Source organism: Odocoileus virginianus, chromosome 3 (assembly GCF_023699985.2).
Source record: "Odocoileus virginianus isolate 20LAN1187 ecotype Illinois chromosome 3, Ovbor_1.2, whole genome shotgun sequence".
Taxonomy (NCBI): Eukaryota; Metazoa; Chordata; class Mammalia; order Artiodactyla; family Cervidae; genus Odocoileus; species Odocoileus virginianus.
In genome coordinates, this window is record NC_069676.1 from 74,929,762 (window position 1) to 74,943,498 (window position 13,737).

The window sequence follows — 13,737 nt, forward strand, 5'->3', positions numbered from 1 at the left end:
TTTGCAGATTAGGTAAAAATTTATTTTCCTTTTAACAGTGTAATTTTAAAAGGTTGCTGCAGAAATTTCTTTTTATATTTTTCAAGTAGAAATCCTCCCCATCATTACCTTCTTTCTCTGAATTTTTTCAGACCTTTGTCCATTCTTGATTGGGTAGGAATGATATTTTTATTTAAGAGGGCTGTGTGAAAAATAACTTCAAAATATAAGAAATTAAATGTAAGTGAATCTTTGAAATAATTACGTATTATTTTATTAACCACCTTCATTGATGTCACAATTCTGAACAATGTGTCACTATACCACTCTCCATGAGAAAGATCCAGACTCAAAAATGTCCATGATTCCCATATTATCTTGTGCAGACCTCTTTATTAGTAAAGTATTCTTTCTGGTTTTAGGCAGGTCTCAGGGATGTTTGAAGCAGTCTGGCATATAAGATGGGCTTCCCTTGTGGCTCAGCTGGTAAAGAATCCTCCTGCAATGCAGGAGACCTGAGTTCAGTCTCTGGGTTGGGACGATCCCCTGGAGAGGGAAAGGCTATCCCCTCCAGTATTCTGGCATGGAGAATTCCATGTACGTGAAATAAGATAAGGGAGTGGTAAGGCCTGAAGTGAACTGGACAATATAAGCCCCGCTAAAAGCATTTGAGGTTATGCTCACAGACAGGCAGACAGACATTGCATGCTGCAAACTGTAAAGGTGCAGAGTTTGTGATTTTTCAACTCAAACTTACTGCCCTTAACCTTTTCCAAAATACTCGCTTTCTATCTCCTTTTTGTTTTCAGAGCAGCCCTGGAAGGCAGGCTCCTGAAATTCCATTTTCCCCACTTCACAGTAGAAACAGGCACACCAACAAGTGTTCGTGGAGGCAAGGAACAGGCTGCTGAGCTCATCCTGGCCGCTCCTCCTGCGGCCGTTCTTCTGGCCACTTTCCACCCACCTAGGGTTCATACACGGCTTCCTTCCAGCCTTGTTCTTTCACCCGCCTCCGTCCACCATCTTCTTAGCCAGGTGTCATTCCTAAACCATCTCTAGTGGTCCCTAGTTGTCATCAGCCCCTCCTTTCCCAGGGAGAGGTCACTACACTTTCTCTGGGTCCCCCCTGCCACGCTAAGCAGATGCCTTGAAGAGCAGATACCATGTTGAAAACAGCCACATAGTTGCCAGTCTGTGTTCCTCGCAAACGTGTGAATTCCTCGAGGACACAGGCTATGCCTGGTTAAATGTTTTGGTCCTCCTATCTAAGCCAGTTCCTGCCACACGGCCAGCCCTCAGTGAAGACTGGCTGAACAAATGTAAAATGTTAGCGTACCCTCAGGACCACTCAGCGACTTAGAAAAGTGTTGGATCCGGCATCCCTGCAGTCAGCTTTTTTCTCCATCTGCATGCATCCATCCACAGGGCCTGACTGGCAAATCATTGGATTTAGAAATTATCCTGAGTCAGAAGCAAGAGGGAAAGGGACTCTGACCTGTCAGCAGCGCTCAGATCACTAGAGAAAGTTCACCCCCAAGTAGCCTGAAAGTGGTGGGAGTCTTTTTTAGAATGCTCAGGTGGTGTTTATGTGATGCCAAGAATGTTTTGAAAGGTTGAGAACAGATGATGCCATGGCGTAAAATTCTAAAAGTAATACTGAAAACAATGCTAGGGTATTTTGGATCTCTTTTATTAACAAATTAATAGCCCGGGACATGCTTATGAACCACATTCCCCAGGCTAGGTTTCAGAGAAAGCCTCTTTGGACTGTTCCTAAGTGGCATATTTTGCGCCAATAAATGAACTTGATTTTTCCCTTTCTACTTCAATAAGATCCGCATTCCAAATTGTGCGTTATCTTGAGGACAATAAGGATGTGGTTTCAGAGACTCTGGCTTTTTGGACTGAACCACAGAACTCATCTTACTCCATTTTTATCCACACTTGGATTTCCTCTCTAGCATCACCATCAAGGGCTGTTTAACATCTGCTTGAATGCCTCCACTTATGGTGAACTCATTTCCACACAAGAAATATCATTTCATGTGGTTACTAGTCAGTTCATCAGAAAATCCAACCTATTAGGCTTGACATTTTCCCCCTTACTTTCTTTATTTCTTGGTCCCTTTTCTAGCCTCTGTAAACAAATAAAATAAATGCCAACCTCCCTCTACAGGGCGGGATGGTATGGACTAGATTAAATCTGCTCTTGTACACAGCAGACCCTACCTGCCCCAGTCTCTAGTTCTCCTGGCTGAGTATCTTAGTTTCTTAAAAAAAAAAAAAAAAGGCTTTTTTTTTTTTTTTTTTGCCTCACTGCACAGCATGTTCCCTGACCACGGATTGAACCCGTACCACCTGTTTTGGAAGCATGGAGTCTTAACCAGTGGACTACTAGGGAAGTCTCTTAGTTTCTTTTAGACTTTGACCTGACTTGAATTTACTCCCCAGTGCCATCTTGCCATTTTCTTATGAACATCTTGCAGTTTACAGTGTCATGTTAAATGTTACTATATCTGTGAGCATGTGCTGTCTTAGTGCAGAACTTGAAGTATGGTTTCTTCAGAACCTTGACTTCTCTTAGTGGTTTGTTCGGGCCCAACACATCTATCAGTGCCTCATAACAGAGATGCTATTTTATATGTGCTTCTGTTGAATCCTATTTTCCCATCTAGGACTTGATAGGTTTTTTCCTTCTGTTCTTTTATCCTCTATGAAGAACGTTATATTTACCCTCTTAGATTTCAGACTAAGTGATTCAGCCTTCATTGCTTCTTCATTCTCATGTCCAAAATATAAGTTTTTGATTCTAGTACTGCGTTTCCTGCAAATGTGCCAAGATCACTCTTTGTGTCCTTATTCAGTTTTTCTGTGAACCTACAGGACTTCTCAACAAAGCAGCCCTGTGGTCTATCACTAGGAATGTGCAGAGTGATAGCCTTTGGTGGGTCAGAATAGACAGCTAAATAGGCCATGAATGCTGGATGGGCCATGAGACTCGCTTCAGACTGTTAAATCGTAAATGCATAATAAAATGATCTTAGATCTTAGCCTGGATTGAAAACTCAAGTTCCGCTAAGGACTATCTAGACAATATGAATGGATGAAAGAGCCAAAGTTAAGTAAAAGAGAATGGTGAGGTCTCTGGTAAAGTAAGGGTTTCCCAGGTGGTGCTAGTGGTAAAGAATCCACCTGCCAATGCTGGAGGTGCAGGAGATACGGGTTCAAACCCTGGGTCAGGGAGATCACCTGGGGGAGGATATGGCAGTCCACTCCAGTATTCTTGCCTGGAGAATCCTATGGACAGAGGAGCCTGGAGGGCTACAGTCCATGGGGTCGCAAAGAGACAGACACAACTGAGCAACTAAGCATACATGCATGCTGGTAAAGAGTGTATATTTTAATCGAAGGCATTAAACTTCAATTTTTTTAAAAAAACACAGTTTTGGTTAAAAAATACATATGTGTACATGTATATGAGTGTGTGTGTGTATATGCATGCCAGATAAGACCAGTGGCCCACCGCAGGGAAGACCATGCTCCAGAGAAAAGCATTAGAACCAAGGAACAGACCTGGACCCGTGCATTTCTCCCATGTAGACAGCAATCCCCAGCTCTTAAAAGATTTTCTGGAGAGTCATTACTAAAAACTACCCATGCACTTTTCCTTCTTGGGTAGTTTTTAAGGTATTAGTTGATTCCCTAACTGGTGACTTCTTGCCAGAACTCTCTGTGTCAGCCTCATTTCTGTTGTTGATCTGACTGCTCTCACAGAGCTCGGTGCCCTGGTGGGGGAGTTTGGGAGCAGCCTGGACATCTGCCCCCTTCTACCCCGTTCCCAGCACCCTGGGGTGGGTGGTCCTGACACTGGACCAGACAGACCACATAGAACAGGCCTCTTTTAAAGCCACATTGCACATTGTTTAGTTTCCCATCAGGACTCTAACCAATTACCACAAACTCAGTGGCTTAAGATAACACAAACTTATTAGCTTACAATTCTGGAAGTGAGAGCCGGAAAGCAGTCTCAATGGACTAAATTCAAGGTGTCCACAGAGGCATTTCTTCTGCAGGCTCTAGGGGAGAATCTCTTTCCTTGCATTTTCTACTTCTAGAGACTGCCTGCATCCCTTGACTCCTGGCCCCTTCCTGAGGTCACCCTGACCTCTGCTTCTGTGGTTACCTCTCTGAACTTTGACCCTTCTGCTGCCTTGTTATTTCCCTCTTATCACCCCAATGCAAAATCCTGAACTTTATCCCATGTGCACATTCCCTTTTGCTGTGCAAGGTAACATACTCACAGGTTCCAGGGACCAGCTAGGTTATGGGTGATGTTGGGGACCAGTACGGTGTTCACCACGTATGTTGTATAACTCATCCGTATCACATGTAGTCATGAGGCTACCTGGTGGAGAAACACTCAGCTCTGCCACTTTCCTTCTTATCAGCTGAGCGATGCTGTGCCTGGAGGGGTTCGCTGAGGAGGGGAACTCTGCCAGGACTTAGGAGACAGTGGCAGTCTCGGTGCGGTGCTAGGTTGTGTGATGGAGAGAAGATGGAACTCCTTCCTTGAGCTCAACAGTTAAAACTAGAAACTTCTTTCCTCCTTGACATGTAACCCAAAGAAGATGTCACTTCACCTCACTTCTGAAAGTAAGCAAAGCCATAAACAGAATCCAGGAAAAGCCTGGGAAATATCTTCCTGGGGGACAGGGGCTATTCCAGAAGATAAGGGTCTACAAAGGTAAGGTTTGCATGATTATTTAAGAGAAACGAACTTTTCCAAAGGACCTGGGCTATGAAGAGAAAGCAGGAAAACTGGACCATCAGCTGGTCGCCAAGGGCTGACTTCGTGTGGCTACCCCCAGCCCACCCCTACCCGTTAGTGTGAAAGGAGTTAATAGCAGCTCTCCGTAGTGTGACGTAGATGAGGTTTGGCATAAAAAATGCTAAATAATTACAACTCTGAATGTTCTCATCTTCATTCACAAAGGTGTGATCTTTCCCACCTAATACTATCACTCTTAGAGAGCATGAATCACTAATTGTTGTCTGTGAGTTTCTCCGTGGAACCCAGCAACAAAGAGCAAAGCCTTAAAGCTGATATATGAGGCCATGTGTCAGCCTACATGGAGATTTCCATTTCCCACCTTGGACATTATGTTGTTTGGAGTCAGTAGAAGATTAACTGGGGGAGGGACCTATTGATCAATGTGATCATTTGCTAGGTGTTGGGGGATGGGTAAACTACGAGAGTCAGAGCCATTTTTATCTTAGTTTGTCCTGTGGCTCACGAATTCTGAGTCCTGCTGTGAAGTTGTCTTTGATGAGAAGACAATGGTTGTGTGTACAGTCATAGATTTTTTAAAAATATTATAAAGAAATATGTATATATCTGTATCCACATTTACCCTGGTTACCCAAGATATTAAGCAAGGATTTTTATAGTGTCAGACACTACAGAAATGCTTGGTAAGGTCAAAGAGCCTGTTATCTATTTCCTTTCTAGGTGTTACTCATCTTCTTGTTTTAGGGTATAAAAAGTCTCCCTGAAAGGCTTTGGATTTGGGCCTTGAATGCATCAATACCAGTGCTCAAGAGTAGCTTCTGACTATAAGGAATTAAAAAAAAAAAAAAAGCTTCTTGGACTTAAGCTTTGATTGAGGCCATGTCTGTCTTTGTGGGAAGCAGCAGCAGCAGCAAAAAGGAGTCTTCAGGTCAAGACTTGCTTAGGTCTTTCTGCAGGGGACAGCTGGAGACTCCTGAAGCTCACTTGTTTGGGAGGGAGGTGGCGAGGGAGTGAAGGAAATAGAAGTGCTGCTTTCCTTCCTCCTCTCTTCATTTCTCTGGTGAAAGAAATCGAAGCCAAGGAGTTACTGTCTTTTTTAGAAAAGTTTCATTAGAGTAACATAAGTTAATACGGTCTTAATTGACCCTCTGATATTTTTAAAAATAAGGAGAATAGTAATGTTGGCTGTTTGTTACCTAATATACTAATTGTCTACACAGAATTTTCCCCACTCCATAATTCTCATCTCCCCATTACCGTATCCTTGATATTCTTAATGGAGAATCAGCAGCCAGAGATGCTTGAAATGATATTTAAATTATTTGAGAAAGACTTCTAATTAAGCTGGTGGGAAATATATGGATCTGTGCTGAAATTGCAGGTAGCTGATTTGCTTTTCAACTTCTCTAAGGTTTTGCAAGTTTAAAGCTCAAGTCAAAGACAGAATTAATAAAAGCACAGTTGAACTTAATATATTATATCAAGATTTACAGTAACAAATTATTGTTTTTCAGCTATGAAGATACCATTAAGCATATGCCAAGCAATCAGGGCATGACTGTAATAGGTTCATGAAGGAAAGCCTTTTACTAATCGTTTTCGGTGGTGTTTTTCCCAAGACAGCAACAGCTTTTATAAAATGATGGTTATATCTCCTCATTATAGAACCTAATCTCCCCCAAAGACATTCAGCAGCTGCAAAACACTAGCATCTTTTAGTTGTAAATTGTTTTTTATTATTTATTCCTATTTAACTAAAGAAGAGACGAGCATCAGATGATTTAACAAGATGAGAATTTAGTGGTTTTAACATTTGACAGCCCCCGATTGTTAGCCCGTGCCTTGATCTCTTTACATCTGGGCTTAATGGTAATTGGTGTTGCTTTGCTTTCATGCCTCTACTGTATTAGCTGAGCGTGAGTCTTCTAGAAAGCAAATGTGCGTGATCGGCTCTATCTCCCTTTAGCGTGGATTTTGAAGTTTTGTGTCCTCCTCTTAGAATTTAAGAAATGGCAGAATTAGACAAAAAGGAGCACATGTGCCCTGCTGTAGTAAGTCAAATTTTGATAGGAGGTGTCATTTGGAGCTGGATTTGTTACCCACAAAGTGATACAGGCAAGTCAGCAGACAGAAGCCTCTGTTTGAGTGATGGGCATTATGATTTAGCGGTGCACATCCCGTGGCAAATGATGCTCCTCAGTGGGAACACTTGAGAAAGTGATCATGCTCTGTTTGAGACTGTTCCATGGAATTTAAAAATAAAATGGGACTAATGAGTTTTTGCATCACTCCACTGGTAGGACTCTCAGGGGACGACCAGCCAATTTAAATAAATAAGATTCCATAACCCTATGGGAGATTACAGCAGTGAGACATTCATTTGAATCAAGGCACCCTTTGAGGAGAAGAAATTTCCCTCATAACGTCCTTTGAAGTAGTTGGTTCTGACGTGTGTTTTGTGGCGATGTTTCCTTTGTTACTGCTTTAAGGAGATAGTTTGCTTTTCTTTCCAAGACTTGGCTTCTTTTCCTGGAAAGGTTTAAGCAGTTTCTCCACCATTAATACTGCATGCTGGCTACAGTGGTGGGTCACTCAGAACCAATTAAGCAAGTATTTCACTCCACAGACTGTCACGTTTTGCTTCTTACTTACTCTGTGCAGACTGAAGTTGTATGTTTGTGGCCAGTTGCTATCTAAGCTTTAGATTTTCAACTTCAGAGATAGAAATTCATCTTCCAGTTTTGTGGTAGAATAATTCAAATAAGACTTTAAAAACTTATGGCTCTTTACATAAATAACCTCTTCCCTATCATAACAACTGAGAACTTTGTACAGTTGTGAGTCTACATTTCTCTTTACTCAGTAATTGTACCCTTAATGCTGTTTACTATTTCATTTGTATTATTTATACATCAACCAAAGGGTATGAGCAGTAAAGAAATAATTTCACATCACCTATCTTCCATTTCTTTTTATTTTAAAAGCCCTGAAGATACAGTTCTCCTATAAATAATAATAAAAAGGTGCTATATTAATATTTCAACCAAGGTCCCCATCTACTCAGGCACACACACACAAATACTTATTCTCTGATATATATACACACCCCTCACTACAAATTAACTGTGCCTGAGGCTTGTGAGAAAATCAGGTCAAGTTAAAGGAGAAATCAAAGAATGGGACCAAATTAATGTACTGCTCTGTACCACATGTGAATATGAGTTTGCAGGGAGAAAATAGCTTATTTCTGGACCACTCCTATCTCTGTAATATGTTGAGAAATTTTTACTCTAAGGCATGAGTAGCATCATCTTGCCTGGACAAAGGTGAAAGTTCAACTCTCTTAGCTTCAGTTTTATTAGATTTTCTTATGTTGTATAAAAGATGTCTACCTTGCCAGTACTGTTCCAGAACATCTGAAAGACCTCTTTGTACCTCTTTCTTCCTGGGAGATATATTTTTTTAAATTGTGAATAAAATAGCAATTTTGGCTATCTGTTTCAGAAGTGTATTTTAGGCAGCAATTAGCAACATTTTCAAACACGGAGAATGGTTTTCGGTCCAGGTATATCTTTCATCTTACGCTATGTGTGGAAACAAACACACAGCATCACTACGTGAGTTTGGTAAGACTCACGCCTCTGTAACCATGCTCATTCAGACCACAGGCTGAATTATCGTTGACTTCTTCCTTTCTCTTTCAACCACATTAGTCCACCAGTGAAACGTGTCAGCTTTACCTTCAGAATGTCTGCAGGTTCTGATCTTTGTCACAGTCCCAGCCCCAATAATCTCTGACCTGGATTATTATAGCGCCTTCTAACGGGCCTCCCCCCTTCTGCCCTAGCCTTCCTTAGGTCTGCTCTCAACACAGCAGCAAGAGTGAGCTTGCTAAAGCATGCATCAGACAGGTCACTCCTCCCTTAGAAGTCGCGAGCAGCTTCGCGTGAAAGCCAAAGACCTCGCGGTGGCTTGTCAGGCCTCCCTCTTCCCCATCTGTCACTGCTTTCCAGGCTCCCTAAGCTGCTTGCTCTTCCCGGATGCCCCAAGCATACTGCTAACTCAGCTTCCCTCCGTGCTTTCCCTTGTGTCCAGGATGCGCTTCCTCCCAGGCATCAGCATAGCCCCTCTTCACTTCCTCCAGACCCCTGTTCCAACGTCAGCTCAACGGGGAGCTCTTCCCTGACGGCCCTGGCGTAGGTAGCACCACCTCCTGCGCCCTACCCTGCCTCTCGCTGGTCCCCCTGCTCTCCTCTGTTTTCCCCGGTAGCCCTTTCACACATGTATGCATTTATGTTTGTGTTTGTATATGAATACCTGTAAATATGCATTTTCTTGGTTTTTTTTTTAATTTATTACTATTTTTGCTATTACTTCTTTGTTGGTTTTCCTCTCTCCCAACCAGAATATAAACTCTAACAGGGCAAAGATTTTGGCTTTTCATTTCACGTGTTGAAAGATTTCATTTCATTCCATTCACACACAAGAATATGTGTTGAATAAATGGAAGAAAGGGGGAAGGGAGGGAGAGAGGATAGGAAGGAAAAAAGGAAAGAGAGAAGGGACTTGAGGGGGAAAAGAAAGGCAGGGTAGGGAATTCCCTATTGCGCTTTTATCTTCCACCTGACCTCTTATACTGGATAGAAACTATTTTAGTTTAGGTACACATATGCTGACTTTTGGCTTCAATAAACAACGTGACTTGTTTACTGTGATCATAGAAAAAAACAGAAAAACAGGTGGGAAGAGAGAGCCCGGCGTGCCAGTTTCTGCCTGAACATTGACCAGTCAGCCCCTCCCACACCTCCCTTGCCAAAGGAGTGAAGCAAATGCATCCTCACCTCCCAAATGAACGTTAATCACTGTTTACCCTGGGCTTTGAGATCCACAGATGAAAGCTCTCATGAAAGGAAAAAGTGTTATTACTTTGTGAATGGCTACAGGCTCTCATCTAGCTCTGGAAACTGATCAAGTGGAAGCGTTGAATCGTGGAACTAAGGTTGGCCAGATATCACACTTGTTATAATTAATGCAAGCTTGAGCTTCAACACAGTGACATGTTTCCTTTAAATAAAGCAAAGTCCTCTTTGGATGTGTGGAATCTACACAGGTCTCTGTTTTCACTTAGGAACTAAAAATTTTCATATATGTAGAAGGCAGGAAGACATAAGTGTCTCTGACTTCTGATGGGGCGGGGAGACGCTTGGGGCAGACTGCTTACTTTCGAGATATCTTCTAAATGATCCTCTGTCTCCTTTACCCCAGGGGACAGTGACAAGAATAGTCCTAAAATCATGGAGATTTTGAGCTGGAGCTGAATGTAGAAGGCCTGCAAGCCCACTTCTCACTAAACATGGAACACTCTCTGTGGTCTGCTGACCAGAGCTGACCCGGACTGCTTAAATAATCTCTGTGATGGGGAGCTTATTACCTGCATGGTTGCAGATTCTGATATTATCTAACAACTGTTGTTAGAAAGCTCTTTGCCTATGTCTCTATTTGATCCAATAATAGTATTAAACACTTTGCATGAGCAAGCACTTTGGGAGATGGAAAGATTAAAAACAACAGCACTAGTATTGTGGATTCCACAACCACCTGGAGCAATGTTCTGGCCTAGAGGACAGCTTGAAACATAGTAGTTTTTCAATAAATACATGTTGAATGAATGGAAGAGTAGATTGCACTCTAAGAAGAATGAGAAAGTACATAAGGAATCATAATACTAGGTAGAGTTTAGATAAAGGGGAGGGAAAAACAACTACAGTAGATACCAAGCTGAATCTCCTTCCTCTAACTTCAGTCATTCCTAGCACTGACATATGAATTCATTCATAAAAGTTCACTTCTTCTTCCATGGATCATGGCTGTATTATTTCAGGATTGCTACATCTTCCCTTACCTCTTTTCCAGACTCAAGAGTTGTAGGACCTATAACCTTTTAAATGATTTCTAAAATACCTATCAGTCTGAATTTCCTCCCCCAAGCAAGTCCAGTTTCTCAACTGGGCTCTTAAGATGATGTCAGCCTAAAATAGAATAGATCAGCCAGTCCAGATGTGATCACACCAGCCTAGGATACACCAAGACTCTTTTCTCCTATGCATCTCCTATTGTGCAAACCATTTGGTCCTGGAACCATTTTTTCCTGGGACACGATTATATTCTAAGAAAACCTAGTGTTCCAAAGACAACAGTTTGGAAAATAAGAGTGTAACATTATGTGTTGGGCTTCACTTCAGGAAGAGGGGTCAGTACCTATTTTACACCTTTTGCAATAGAATAGTAAAATTGTAGCCCATTAATATGACTTGCTATGAAATTTGATTTCTTTGTCAAAACTTGAACTTTTATTTTTCTACTTATACTTCAACTTGAATATTATTAAGAGTAGTGTGATTTAGTGAACAGACCTTGAACTTAGACCTTGGACTCAGGTCACTGATTCACTGCATGTTCTGGGAAAAGCCATTTTCTTTCTCTGAACCACAATTTTTTTTTATCAGCAAAGTGAAATGGTTGGTCCAGATACTCTGATATTCCTTGTAGAGCTAGCCTTTGATGGTCTTAAGCCATAGCTTTCTCTGACTTTCTCCAGGTCATTCTATAAATTTTACTAGTCTCAGGGGAGGACTAAGAGATAACTAGATAGCTCTTTTAAAGAGATGCAAAACAAAGAAGATAAGTAGCAAGTCAACCTTCAATTCAGTTCAGTCACTCAGTCCTGTCCAACTCTATATGACAACGTGGACGTCAGCTTTCCCTGTCCATCACTAACTCCCAGAGCTTGCTCAAACTTATGTCCATCGAATTGAAGATGCCATCCAACCATCTCAACCTCTGCTGTCCCTTCTCCTGCCCTCAATCTTTCCCAGCATCAGGGTCTTTTCCAGTGAGTCAGTTCTTCGCATCAGGTGGCCACAGTATTAGAGTGTCAGCTTCAACATTAGTCCTTCCAATTAATATTCAGAACTGATTTCCTTCAGGATGGACTGGTTGGATCTCCTTGCAGTCCAAGGGACTCTCAAGAGTCTTCTCCAGCACCACAGTTCAAAAGCATCAATTCTTCTGCGCTCAGCTTTCTTTATAGTCCAACTCTCACATCCATACATGACTACTGAAAAAACAGGACTAGATGGACCTTTTTTGGCAAAGTAAGGTCTCTGCTTTTTAATATGCTGTCTAGCTTGGTCTTAAGCTTTTCTTCTAAGGAGCAAGTGTCTTTTAATTTCATGGCTGCAGTCACTATCTGCAAGTGATTTTGGAGCCCAAAAAAATAGTCTCTCACTCTTTCCATTATTTCCCCATCTATTTGCCATGAGGTGATGGGACCGGATGCCATGATTTTAGTTTTCTCAATGTTGAGTTTTAAACATACTTTTTCACTCTCCTCTTTCACTTTCATCAAGAGGCTCTTTAGTTCTTCTTTGCTTTCTGCCATGAGGGTAGTGTCATCTGCATATCTGAGGTTATTGATATTTCTCCTGGCAATCTTGATTCCAGCTTGTGCTTAATACACCCCAGCATTTCTCATTATGTACTCTGCATATAAGTTAAATAAGCAGGGTGACAATATACAGCCTTGACATACTCCTTCCCCAATTTGGAACCAGCCTGTTATTTCATTTCCGGTTCTAACTGTTGTTTCCTGACCTGCATATGGATTTGTCAGGAGGCAGGTCAGGTGCCTATTCCCATCTCTTGAAGAATTTTCCACAGTGTGTTGTGATCCACATAGTCAAAGACTTTGGCATAGTCAATAAAGCAGAAATAGGTGTTTTTCTAGAACTCTCTTGCCTTTTGATGATCCAATGGACATTGGCAATTTGATCTCTGGTTCCTCTGCCTTTTTGAAATCCAGCTTGAACATCTGGAATTTCACAGTTCACATACTGTTGAAGCCTGGCTTGGAGAATTTTGAGCATTACTTTACTAGTGTGTGAGATGAGTACACGCTAGTTTACTCATGAGTTTGAACATTCCTTGGTATTGCATTTCTTTGGGATTGGAATGAAAACTGACCTGTTCCAGTCCCGTGTCCACTGGTGAGTTTTCCCAGTTTGCTGGCATATTGAGTGCAGCACTTTCACAACATCATCTTTTAGGATTTGAAATAGCTCAACTGGAATTCCATCACCTCCACTAGGTTTGTTCCTAGTGATGCTTCCTAAGGCCCACTTGACTTCACATTCCAGGATGTCTGGCTCTAGATGAGTGGTCACACCATTGTGATTATCTGGGTCATGAAGATCTCTTTTGTACAGTTCTTCTGTGTATTCTTGCCACCTCTTCTTAATATCTTCTGTTTCTGTTAGGTCCATACCATTTCTGTCCTTTATTGTGCCCATTTTTGCATGGCATGTTCCCTTGGTATCTCTAATTCTCTTGAAGGGATCTCTAGTCTTTCCCATTCTATTGTTTCCTCTATCTCTTTGCATTGATCACTGAGGAAGGCTTTCTTATGTCTCCGTGCTATTCTTTGGAACTCTGCATTCAAATGGGTATGTCTTTCATTTTCTCCTTTGCTTTTAGCTTCTCTTCTTTTCTCAGCTATTTGTAAGGTTTCCTCAGACAACCATTTTGCCTTTTCACATGTCTTTTTCTTGGGGAAAAAGTCAACCTTACCCCCTACTTTTGAGACTCACCTAACATGGCAGAACTGTGTAAATGGGAAAACAAACATGAACTACTACCTGTGACTGTCTTTGTTCTTTGCCTGTACAGTGTGGCATGTTTTCATAAGAAAAGAAAAATCCTGAGAATTTTTGCTTCGTGATAGTGACACCTCAGTCACATCACTTCCACCATGATGGGGTTGCCCTGCCATGTTCATACCCTGCCTTGCACATCATTGCATCACCTGACATGCAAACTCCTCACTCACCTTAAGTCTCTCTGCATTTCAGCCCAGGTTGGCACTAGTTTCTTTCTTAGCAACTGTGATTATTTGAAAATAATGTCAAAACAAA

General features: G+C 41.7%; 1 protein-coding gene and 1 long non-coding RNA gene across 8 annotated transcripts in view; one reads left to right on the top strand and one right to left on the bottom strand.

Moving 5' to 3' along the window:
• TENM2 (teneurin transmembrane protein 2) overlaps window positions 1–13,737 on the top strand; it is a 1,355,454-nt gene that overhangs the window by 914,180 nt on the left and 427,537 nt on the right. The window lies entirely within an intron of this gene.
• On the bottom strand, window positions 353–1,539 carry LOC110144695 (uncharacterized). Its single transcript, XR_002315951.2, has 2 exons — window positions 1,316–1,539; window positions 353–478 (listed from the first exon to the last, which is right to left on the bottom strand). It is a non-coding gene; the product is annotated as an uncharacterized lncRNA (long non-coding RNA).